The 11,884-nt window shown below is 37.1% G+C and overlaps 1 pseudogene; it reads left to right on the forward strand.

The window, feature by feature from the left end:
- Positions 1 to 10,564, forward strand: part of LOC118851210 — a 78,636-nt pseudogene extending 68,072 nt beyond the window's left edge.
- The last annotated feature ends 1,320 nt before the right edge of the window (positions 10,565 to 11,884 follow it).

An 11,884-nucleotide genomic window follows, 5' to 3' on the forward strand; every position in this document is an offset into this window, starting at 1 on the left:
TAGACCTAAGAACACAATGATGCCTGAAGGGGACATCTACTTTGGTTGACTTTTGAACAAATGCCAGCCCAGCACTCATCTTTTCTAAATGCAACCAATTTGGGGACTGAATTATTTCTCTCATAATTTAGCAGCATGAACAATTAGGAAAATATTCCTTAAAATGACTGTTATTATGAACATCAATGGAAATGGTGATTCAAAATGTACATACACGGTTTTACTGAATTTAGAAGTATTGATTAAGGTTCTCGAGAATCCTAGAAGAGAAAGCTTTTAAACTCAAGGAATAGTAGAGAAAAACTATATACACTAGCTCTCTCCTAGGCTCTGACAGAAAGGCTAGAGCATGTGGAATTCCATCAGTTTTCAAAGAGTATTCCTGGCAATGGTTTTCCTGAAGCTGGGGGAAATATAAATGAAATGCTTTCCTCTCTCCCCCTTTCAAATACAGTTCTCAGAAGCAAATGTAGCTGATGTATTGTCCCTAACTCTGTCTTCTTTTTGGTCTTAATGTCAATCCCTGATCCTCTTTGAATCAATGCTCCCATTGTATAGGTGAACTTGGAAATGAAAATATGGCTCTTATTTTATTCCGTTATGTCTCTACAGCTGTTTAAATTATCTCATAAAGAAAAATTAAGTTCATTTTCAAACACTTCCACAGAAGAGAGGCATAGGGATGGGTAGGGGTGGGGTGGGAGGGGTGGCTGCAGCTGTTTTGGCTTACCTATAATACCATGAAAGTGTTCACAGACATATGGAAAGAGCATTCTTATTTACCCAGCGGCTGAAACAGCATCCTTGCCATTGTCCCTTCTCAATCACTGAAAATCAAGTGGGATTTAATAGAGATAGAGGTAGACCAAAACATTATGGAAGAAGCAATAAAAACTGACATTTACATACCACTTAGAGATTCTACCTACATTGCTTCTTGTGATGGCAAGGTATATGATACAGTGGCACTAGTGGAAGAAAGCTGAAAACAATGCCTTGAGGTCACAGGAATGAAGTTTTATAGCTGAAAGTACCTGTAAAGGCCATCTAGTCTAACTTTGATTTTACATATGAAAGTGAAGTTCTCAGGGATTAAGTGACTTGTCCATGGTCACACACACAGTAAATGTTAGGGGCAGGTTTTGAATCCATATCTTTTTTTTTTTTGATACAGAGTTAAGTGACTTGCCCAGGGTCACACAACTATTATATAGGGGCAGCACTTTATCTATCATGCCACCTAGCTGCCCTGAACCCATATCTTCTTATGTCTGGGGCCAGCATTCTCTGGAAAAAACAACCAATTGATCAGCAAACATTAGTGAAATGAGTACTACGTGCCAGGATCTTTGCTAAGTTCTGGGGATACAAAAAGGGGCAAAAGATGGTTCTTGTTCTCAAGGAGCTTACTGGGAGAGACAACAAAAACAAGCATTTATTAAGCACTTACCGTGTGCCAGTCCTTGTACTAAGTACTACAGATTCAAAGAAACACAAAAATACACAAGCAACAACAACACACAAACAAAAAAACCTGTCTCTGCTCTAAAAAAGCTCACATTTTCCTGGGAGAGACAGTATGCAAACAGTTATGTGTGAACAAGATATGTACAAGATAAATCTGAGATAGTCAATGGTAGGAAGTCACTAGCATTAAGGGGGATCAGGAAAGGCTTTGTATAGAAGGCAGGATTTTAGCTGAGACTAATGGTATCCAAGCAAAAGTGATATGATAAAACCTTGGCAAAAGGAGACCACTGCTACCACATCCTCACCATAAAAAGATCTAGTTTCTGGGAGGAGTTTTGAAGGAGAGAAACAGTAAATTGCCCAATGCTTTGGGTGACTTCCTCCATTGTTCCCTACCCTATGGAGACCTCCCTCTGGCTTTAAACCAATACTCTGGCCTTTGAATTTATTTCTTCTATACACTATTTATCTAGATGTATACATAGAATTCTGCTAACTATTTAAAATCATGATGGATCACAGGTTTCCACCAACCCGCATTTCCCTCAATCCCTTGGAATATGAGAAAGGCAACAGCTGGAAGACAGCTTGGAATTAATATGAAATGATGCCGGAAAGGCAGTTTAGAGCCAGATGATCAAGGGCCTCAAATCCTAGGTTTGTATTTTTTCCTGCAAGATAGAGAGCTAGTCAACACAATTGAGAATCACCATGATTCACTGGATAGATACTTGGCCTTAGAGTCAGGAAGACTTGATAAAGTCATGATTCAGACTGTCTTTTTGACCTTGGACAAATCACTTAACCTCAAAGTATTCCAGGCTACTCTCTAAAATTCAGGGATTCTTAACGTAGCATCCATGACTTTGTGGGGTAGGTGAGGGGGAGTCTGTGAACTTAGGTGGGAAAAAAATCCACCACCTCTTTATTTCATTATAATTGGTTTTCTTTGTCACCCTAAGTATTTTGTTTCATGCATTTAAAAACATCACTTGAATTTGTATACATCACAACCAATTCTATTCTTTTTACCCATTTGAGGAAAAGTTAGACTTAGTCCTAGTTAAGCCTAATCCATTTCTGTATGTCTTAGATCCCTTTCTGCCTGCCCCAGGACCTTTTTCCACCAAAGTTGCCCTGACCCTGGCATTTTTAATCTCTCCATTTGTTCTGGCTCCTTCATTTGTCTCTACCATCATATAACAAATTTTTGTTCCACATTATTCAGCTAGGATCCCAAATCTTCCCTCCAATTCACAAACTTCACAAAAAATTACCTGTGCTTGATTTTTCCAATTCATCACTCCCACTCTCTCCTCAGCCTCTTGCTCTCTTGCTTCTGAAACAGGACAAGAAACTAGAACTAGTTTCCTTTTAGCTCTTGTCCAAGATTATACAACTTGCAGGAGTCTAAGATAGGATTCAAACCCAAGACTTCCTGACTCCCAAGTCCAGTACTTACTGCAATGCACTTTGTTGCCTCTGATACTGAACACTCATATTTGTGTAGTAATTTAATGATTACAATCTCTTTTCTCCTTAAGGATTAGTTTCCCCATTTTATAGATGAAGAAGCTGACACTCAAGGTTTTCAAGATTTGAAATACTTTCTGGGGGTTACACAGCTAGTAAGTAAGTGTCAGAGCTAGAATAGGGATTCACCATGAGTTCACTATTACACTACATAGAATTTGAAAGGGAAAGGAATCATTGAAACACAAGAAACCATGTAAATACCAAGCACAATCAAACCTTGCTAGCAGATTTGAGGCTTATGTAAATAAATACACAATTGTCATCAATAGCATCATTATTGTAACTAGCATTTCTATAACACTCTAAGTCTGTTGTTCCGCTTGTTTGGCGTCGTGACCCACTTTGGGGTTTTCTAGGCAAAGACACTGGAGTGGTTTGCCATTTCCTTCTCCAGCTCATTTTACAAGTAAGGAAACTGAGGCAACCAAGGTGAATTGACTTGCCCAGGGTCACACAGCTAGTAAGTGTCTGAGGCTGGATATGAACTCATGAAGATGAATCTTCCTGACTTCAAGCCTGGCACTCTATCCATTGTCCCATTTGATCCTCAGAACAATACTGTGAGGAAGCCACTATTACGATTTCTATGCTACAAATAAGGAAATTGAGGCTCACTTTAAGGGACTTTTCCAGGGTCACACATCTAGGACCTGTCTGAGGCAGGATTATGAGCCTCACTCCAAATTTAAGAGATTATCCACTGTACAACCTAAAAAATGCTAGATTCAAAGGTAATAATAATGAATGTGATTGCCAGTTGTCAGATGACTTTAGGCAAGTCATTGAACCAAACTATTCCACAATTCCTTGTCTTTCCAATGAGAAGGTTGGACTAAATGACCTATATAGTACCCTCGCACCTCTAATTCTCTGTCCCTAAGTGTTTCACATATCGAGGGGAGTGACATAATGCAATACCTATTGTTAAAAGTGACAAAGAATTTGTACACACCTATGGTTAGTTTCTTGTTCCTGGGCAAAGTTGGTCACCATTGTTATTAGCAAATGAGTGGCAGTCTGATGATTACTGAAAGAAGGATGACATTAACAACTATTTTTGACATAGAGTCATCCACATTCATAAAAAGAAGAATAGAAAAGGATTGTTTAGCCCTGCTTTTAGTACTCGTTTGCAGTAATGTTTAAAATAAATGGAGCCAACCAAATGGAAGTTGTATGTGGTTAATTTCCTTTCGATAAGGTTCTGGCACATATCTGGCTCAGATTTGGTTTTTTTCAACATGAAGACAAAACATGTGCACTGTGATCTCCCTCCCTCCCCTCCATCCATCCATTAAATGTCAGGGCTAAAGAGAGCGTCTATTGTTTAGAATATGCAAGAGAGATTGCAGTTTTAGACTGAGTCATACGGACTTCCTGACTTTTCTATATAATTCAGATGGTTTTATTTTCCATGCATGAGAATGATGAATTTTGGAGTTCTATTTGAGAATACTCACTGTTTGTGTAAACAGTGGAAAGAGTCTGTTAAAGTAGAGCCAGAACTCTGTTCAAAACTGGGATTCAAACAGTACCATCAGACAATTTTTTTTCATGGGTTGTAATAATAATAATGATGATAACTTCCATTTACATAGTGTTTTATGATATACAAAGGTGTCTTTCCTCACACCAACTCTGTGAGGAAGGAAGTACAATTAATATTGTCTTTGTTTTAAATGCCTCCTATTGTGCATGGCGTCTAAACCTTTCTCCCCTCCCCCTGCAAGTCTCTGGGCTCACACAGACCTTTTGGAATTCTACCAACTCATCCATGGCCTTTCCCCACGTCAGAGCAAAACTACAGGGAAATGTCTAAAATGAGCTTAGGATTGGCTCACAGCTACATTTCACCAAATGCAGAGAATAGGGCCCCTAATTCAAAGGTACTCATTGCCCAGTGCATAATGTGCCCACTAGAATTTTATTTCCTTCATTACAGAAAATGCGAAAGATGCAAAAGATCCACAGACTCACAAATACAGGAAACATATAGCACTCATTTCCTCTGTTAGATTCATTAGAGATTGGGATTGATGGCAGAGGAACAGAAGTCCAAGGAGAGCTAATGTTGGCAGCATCCAACAAGGAGGTTGCTCTGAAAGACACCAGTTGTCTCTCTTTTATCCCTCACACTCACCTTCCCTCTCTTAATTATTTCCTGTTTATGTCATTTATATCTTCTTTGTATAGACTTGTTGCTTCTTATCTCCTCCATTAGATTGCAAGCTCCTTGAAAGCAGGAACTGTCATGTGCCTCTTTTTTTTTTTCTCCAGTGCTTAGCACTGTGCCTGGCACATAATAGGCATGTAATAGACACATAATAGACTGAGAGATCTGTGATGACTTCTATTTTCCCTTCCAGCTCTAATCCTATGACCCTAAGCAAATCCAATTTATCCTGTATATGATATCTTTGTGCACAGTTGTTTGAACATCCCCTCTCTGATTGGACAAGAAGTTCCTAGAGAATCACAACTGTCTTTTGTTGTTGTTCTGTCCTTTCAGTCGTGTTTGACTCTCTATGACCCAATTTGGGTTTTTCTTGGCAAAGAAATTGGAGAAGTTGGTCATTGCCTTCTCCAGCTCATTTTACGGATGAGGAAATTGAGGCAAACTTTTTTTACTATTACATTCCTATTATGTGTTAGTTGATGGGGATATCTCTCCCAAATGCCCCCCCTTGCTCTCAAGGAACACACATTGTATCATAGGAGACAACACCTAAATATTTAACTGTATACAAGATAAATACCAGATAATTTAGGGGAAGCTAATTACAGTGACAGTGATATACCTGTTAAACCCCATGTTAAATTGCTCTATTAGCGCTCACCAATAGGTGATAAAGATACGACCTTATGATAGCCAAAAGAGAGTTGGAAGGGAGCTGAGAGAACATCTGGTCCAATTCACTTGTTTTACAGTGAGGAAATTGAGGTACAAGGAAGTCATCTGCCTATCACAAAGATCCTTAGCATTACAGAAAGATTCAAATCATGTTCTATGACCTCTTACTATAATACCCCCAAACGAATGCTAGCTAATTTCTAAAGTAGGGAAAACAATTTGAAAAACCAATGAGTTGTATTTTTGTTTAGAATTTTAATCCAAAAGTTTGAGACTCTACTTTGAGTGCTAACTTTTGGGTGCTGGGGAGAGAAGCAGACCTGTAATTTCATTAGGATAGAGAATATTCGCTACTAACTCACTCGAATAAGTGGCGTAAAGTGCTACAAGTGAGATAATGAGAAATTAAATGACCTTCTAAGGTCATACAGTCAATAGCTATCAGAAAGGCTTGAGCTGACATATTCCTGACTTTGAGACTGGTCTTCTAACTACTAAACCACTGTTCTCTCTCAATTTGATTACAGATAACGAATAGAGCCAAGTATAGACCAGCAAATTAATACAGCAAAATAGACACCAGTATATTTAAATTTCATAAGCAACCTTTTTCCCATCAGAAATTTAAGTTCTCCAAATATTATCTTTTCAGGAGAGAAGCCTTTAACCCAACATATCAGTGTCCCTAGCAGTAGAAGCATACCTAAAAGCATAATTTATCAACTTACTAATTGTTTCCCCTGACTTTGAAGGGGCCCACATTCTGCTTGCATTTTGAACACTGTCTGGTTGTGATATATCACTGCCCAGGGATAACACAGTCCTATCTAGTTGTAACATAACATCTTCAAAAATGGCATGATGCTTTTTATTCAGATGTCATATCATCTTACTACAACTCTAGAAATTCAGTCCTCACAATCTATCATTTCATTGTATGTCTTACACTGTTTTACTATTGTCTCATATGTATTAATATCTCCTCTCCAATGAGATTTCAATATCCTTGAGATCATGGAACATATTGCCTCTTTTTTCATTCACAGATTTCTCAGCAACGTGAAACAAGATAGATGACATCTGGAATATTGTGTTCTGTTCTACAGAACACACAAAAGAAGTGAGTTTGATAAGTTGGATGGTATCCAGGGGAGAACTTGAAACCATGCCATGCAAGAATTGGTTGAAGGAATTATTTTAGGCTGAAAAATAATGTTATAAAAGCATGACACAATTAAAGCTGTCAAATATTTAGAGGGCTATTGTGTGGAAGAGGTATCAGACTTGTTCAACATGGCTTTAGAATACAGAAATAGTAATGGGTAGAAAGAACGGGGTGGCAAATTTCAGCTTGAAATGATAAGAGGAAAAATCCTATCAATTAGAGTTGTGCAAAAGTGAAATGGGATATTTCAGATAGTAGTGGATTCCTCACCAATGCATGTCTTCCAGAAGAAACTAAATGGCCACTTTATAGAGATATTATAGATAAGATCAATGCCATGGGTAAGGATAAGAGATCAGGAGCTAGAAAGGATCCTAGAGGCACTCAAGTCTAAAGTATGCTTTTACAGTTAAGAAAATAGGCCCACAGAGGTTAAATGACTTGCACATGATCACAGAGAGTAAGAAGACAAGGGATTTGAATGTAGATCTTCTGACTCTAAATCCAGAATGCTTTCCACAGCATTGGGGTTGTAATGATGTCCTCTGTGGAAAGGTCCTTCTAGCTGTAACTCTAAGTCAATAAATCTGCAGTTCTATGATTCCAAGATGAGATGCAACCCTATTTTTCTAAGAGACTGTGGACAAGTGTTGAATTCTCTGAGATTTGATTTCATCATATGTAAAAGTCATAATAATAATGATAATAATACCTGCATTGACTACTGCTTAGAGCTGTAGTGAGGAGTAAATGAAATGGTTTATATTTAGTCACTTAGAAATATGAAAAAAATAAGTTTTGTGAAAAATATAAGGTATAATTGGCAATCATGACCAAATTGATAACACATCAAAGTCCTATCAGAAGGAAACCCTTACAGCAATATACCTCTATGTAATAGCAATATTAACATAAATTTAGTAAAATGAATAATAATCATTTTAGAAAGCCTTATGAAATGGCTATGTTCCAATGACTAGACAATTTTCACAAAACTTTGTTAAATGGCTATGATAAAACAATGAATTCAAAGGCCCTCCAAGGTTGACATCCATCAGTATGAGCTCAAGAAACAATATCTTAATAAAGAAGCATTGAATGACAAGCAAGATAGAGGACCAGACATTTTCTCCAGTGTCCATTTACTCAAAAAAGTCATAAAAGAGGAATTCTGCAGCAGAGATAGAACAATTTACAACTATATCCATAGGTCATAAAACCAAGAAGCTTAAAATGGTGAAAGCCCAATGAATCAACAATGGAGAATGATAAGCCCTCATGAGCTCACTCAACAGTTTCCATACTCCCTTTCACCTTCCTCTTCCCTCCCCCAACCAGGCTTCTCCCTGAATCAAGGTACACTACTAGACACATAGGCTTGTCTTTTGGGATCCACTCTGCCTGCATCTTTACTTATCCTGCCCTTCTGTGGAAAGAAGCATCAGAACTCTTCTCCAACACTCACCTGTGGAGGTAGGGGGAATATAGGTTATCCAGGGGAAAAAGGACTGGCATTAAGCTCTGACCAGTCCTTTACCCTAAGAAATCACTTGGGGCAAGGACTGAGAACAATGAAAAGTGAATTCCTCAGCAGGGGAGGGGACCCTACAAAAAGAGATGAAGTCACCAAAAAACTCAGGAGGATGAAGACTGCATTGAACACCTAGAGCACAAGGAGATAAATCAGGCTGGGAAATACTAAAATCAGAATGAAGGAAAGATAATTACTATGATATCTAAAAGATGATAAATTGTCTAATTAATATCATAATTCCTATTATAATAATAATATGACATGATAATAATATCATCAGAACTTTCTTAATAAAGAAGCATTGAATGAAAAGCAAGATAGAGGACCAGACATTTTCTCCAGTCTCCATTTACTCAAAAAAAGTCATAAAAGAAGAATTCTGAAACATGAAACAGTAAGGATTGAATGATTCAAGAGAGCAATCAAAATCTTGAGAGAAGTTAAAAAGAGCTGCTGCAACTGGACCAAGCATCTGCAAATGGGCCAAGGGCCACTTGTGCTGTGAGCTGCTCCAGACCATGCCCAAGATGGAATTCGCCTACTCATGCCAGATGTGGTGGAGGGCTGGTCAGGCCAGGTGCACTGTCCCTCGCAGTGCCTGTTCAACTGCCTGGCGCACCACTACACCGAGACCAAGGACTCAGGCATCTTCCTGATCCATAACCTCAAGGACTCAGAGCCAATGCAGCTGCTGCTCATGCATACTTTTAACCCAGAGTCTTTGGTGTGACAGAATTTTCCATCCAATGAAGATTGGCCATTTGTAAAATGCCTTGGAGCATGTGGAAGGGAGCTCCTTCAATGCACCCTGGGAAAAATATGTCCACCTGGGTTGACAGTTAATGGAAATTGAGAAGCAGCTTAACAATAATGGGTTTTGAATTTGCACTCCACCCCATAGATGTCACTTTTGACAACTTTGCAGTTGGTCCTAGAGATAGAAAGGTGATCATTGCAGATGCTGAAAGTGTTCGGGTTGCAGACAAAAGATTAATTAGAGGAAATAAACCTGAAAACTTGGCTGTACGGGATGAAAGCAAGTTATTGATAAAGTTATTGATAAATAAACTTATTATTTTCAAAAGAAATTATTTGTTCTCGTGCCACTGTGGATCACAATTACTATGTTGATTGTCAGAACCTCTTGCCTAGACATGCCACCTGGAGTGGCACTTCTGGAGTACTACTTCATGACCCACCAGGCAAAACTGTCAAAGATGACCAATTAGAGAACTTGCTTGATGAGTGTGCCCACCCAAAGAAGCCATTTGCCAGTTTCAAGCTGCAAAAGAACTGCAAGGGTATTTAGCACAATTAAGTACCAACTATGCTGATTGTTTTCCTTCTTTTTCTCCTTTGACTAGTACTGGCTAAAACTAAAGATATCTCATGGTGTAGGGAGAAATGAAATTTGCAAGAGTTACCTTCAAAAGATAAATTTAATCTAGTAAATTTAATATGTTAACATCTATCAAATGTGGCATTTCAAAGATAATATGATGCTTCTTTGCAGACAAATGTGTGAAGATTTGAGCTACCATTGGTTTTCTCCCATGAATATCTGAGGGGTAAATCAGCAATTATTGTAAAGCTGTTGGAGATATCTGATAGCTTAATTGGCTTGTGTATCAAGCATAACCTGCATTAGTATCACAATTTTGTGAAGCTCTTCCATTTACTTGGAAAGTCAAGTTAGAATGGCCTACTTTATAGGCCTCTTTTCCTCCTGCTATGCAGAAATTTTTTCCCTTCTATTTTATGTTCACTTTATTAAATTTATATACATGCAGTTAAATGTAGGTATTGCATTTTTTTAAAACTTAAATGGTTGTTCATTCATTGCCATGTAGCTCATATTTAGTATGAGGGAAGGATTCCCATGTTTGCTGTCTTTAATTGGATGTTCTGTATATGCCAGTTTTTATTTTGTTTTGTTTTGTTTTACATTCTGACAATGTTATGAACTTTATTTTTCTTTCTTATAGTTCCGTCATTGCAGCTCTCATGAGAGCCTTTCAGATCTATTAGTAGTTATACAAATTTCTACTCACAATGCCAATAAATATAATTGAGTGGGGATATGTTGGCATATGTTTCCAAATGTTTAACTTAGATTGACTGGAGACATTAAGAAGAACTTAGTAGGAAGCTATAGTTTAAGATACACTTTTGACAGGGGAGGGGGAAAATTCTGAAGTGTTGTTTTGAAAGGTGAAGTAGTCCAGTGGAGTAAATAAAGCATATGCCAAAGAAACATTAGTCCTTAGGCTAGATTAAAAAACAAACAAAGAAACAAAACATTTTCAAGTTCTTTAGCCTGACTAATCCTAGATTCATCAGACACCTAGCTGTTTTGTTTTTAAGATGTAAATTTTCTTCAATCCTTTTTAATTTTTAATAACTGATTTCAAAGTTATTCTAGGTCTGTACATTTTAGGGTAATTTTGGTCACTTGTGATTGTGTGTGTGTGTGTGTGTGTGTGTTATTTCCTTGAGTTAACAAAATCATTTGAGTTTATCAGTGTTTAACATTTATCTACTTTAGGAGTAGGCAACTATTTTAGTCATGGAGGAACTGATGTAAATTTTTACTCCAAGGAAAACTGAACATCAACATATGGTTTAAGCTATTCAGCCAACCTGCTGACTATCTCGACTATGGTATTCATTGCTTATATACAAGGGTAATAGCTCTTTATATCATACATGATAATGGTGTATGTGCCATTTAAGACTGATAATCATGCTGTAAGTTACCTACCATTGATGTAGGTAATTTTAGCTCATTTTTTTGTTTACAGTATAATTTGGTACCAGTATCTGATATGATTGACTTTATTCTAAATAAAAAAGTGATTGAAATATACACAACCAAAATAACTTTCTTGAAAATTACAAGAGCTTGCGGTTTTTTGCATTTTTAAACAATTATCAATTAAGCTGCAATATTAATAATGAAAAGGGTAGCCACTTGTTTTTTACAGTAGCAAAAGCATCGGATTATACCAGAAGTATGCCTTCATGATGGATTATTTTGAGTACTGTATTGGAAATTACTTTAAAACCAAATTAAAGTAGATTTTTTTTGCTTTCTTTGTAAAGAGCAGGGCAAAATAGACTTGGTAGTTCCGAAAATTTATTTAAATATTAAAAATTGATTATATTTGCCAAATATAAAATTAGTATAGATTATGCAAGTCATTTAGACTTTAAGTTTCTTAAATGTAGTCATAATCTAGGTCTCTCTAAACATATCTTAATTGGTGAAAATAATTTAATTTTTGCAAGTTATGAAAGGTTTTGTCATAAGTAAATTTATTTTATCTAT

The sequence above is a fragment of the Trichosurus vulpecula genome, chromosome 5 (assembly GCF_011100635.1).
Source record: "Trichosurus vulpecula isolate mTriVul1 chromosome 5, mTriVul1.pri, whole genome shotgun sequence".
NCBI classification, from domain to species: domain Eukaryota; kingdom Metazoa; phylum Chordata; class Mammalia; order Diprotodontia; family Phalangeridae; genus Trichosurus; species Trichosurus vulpecula.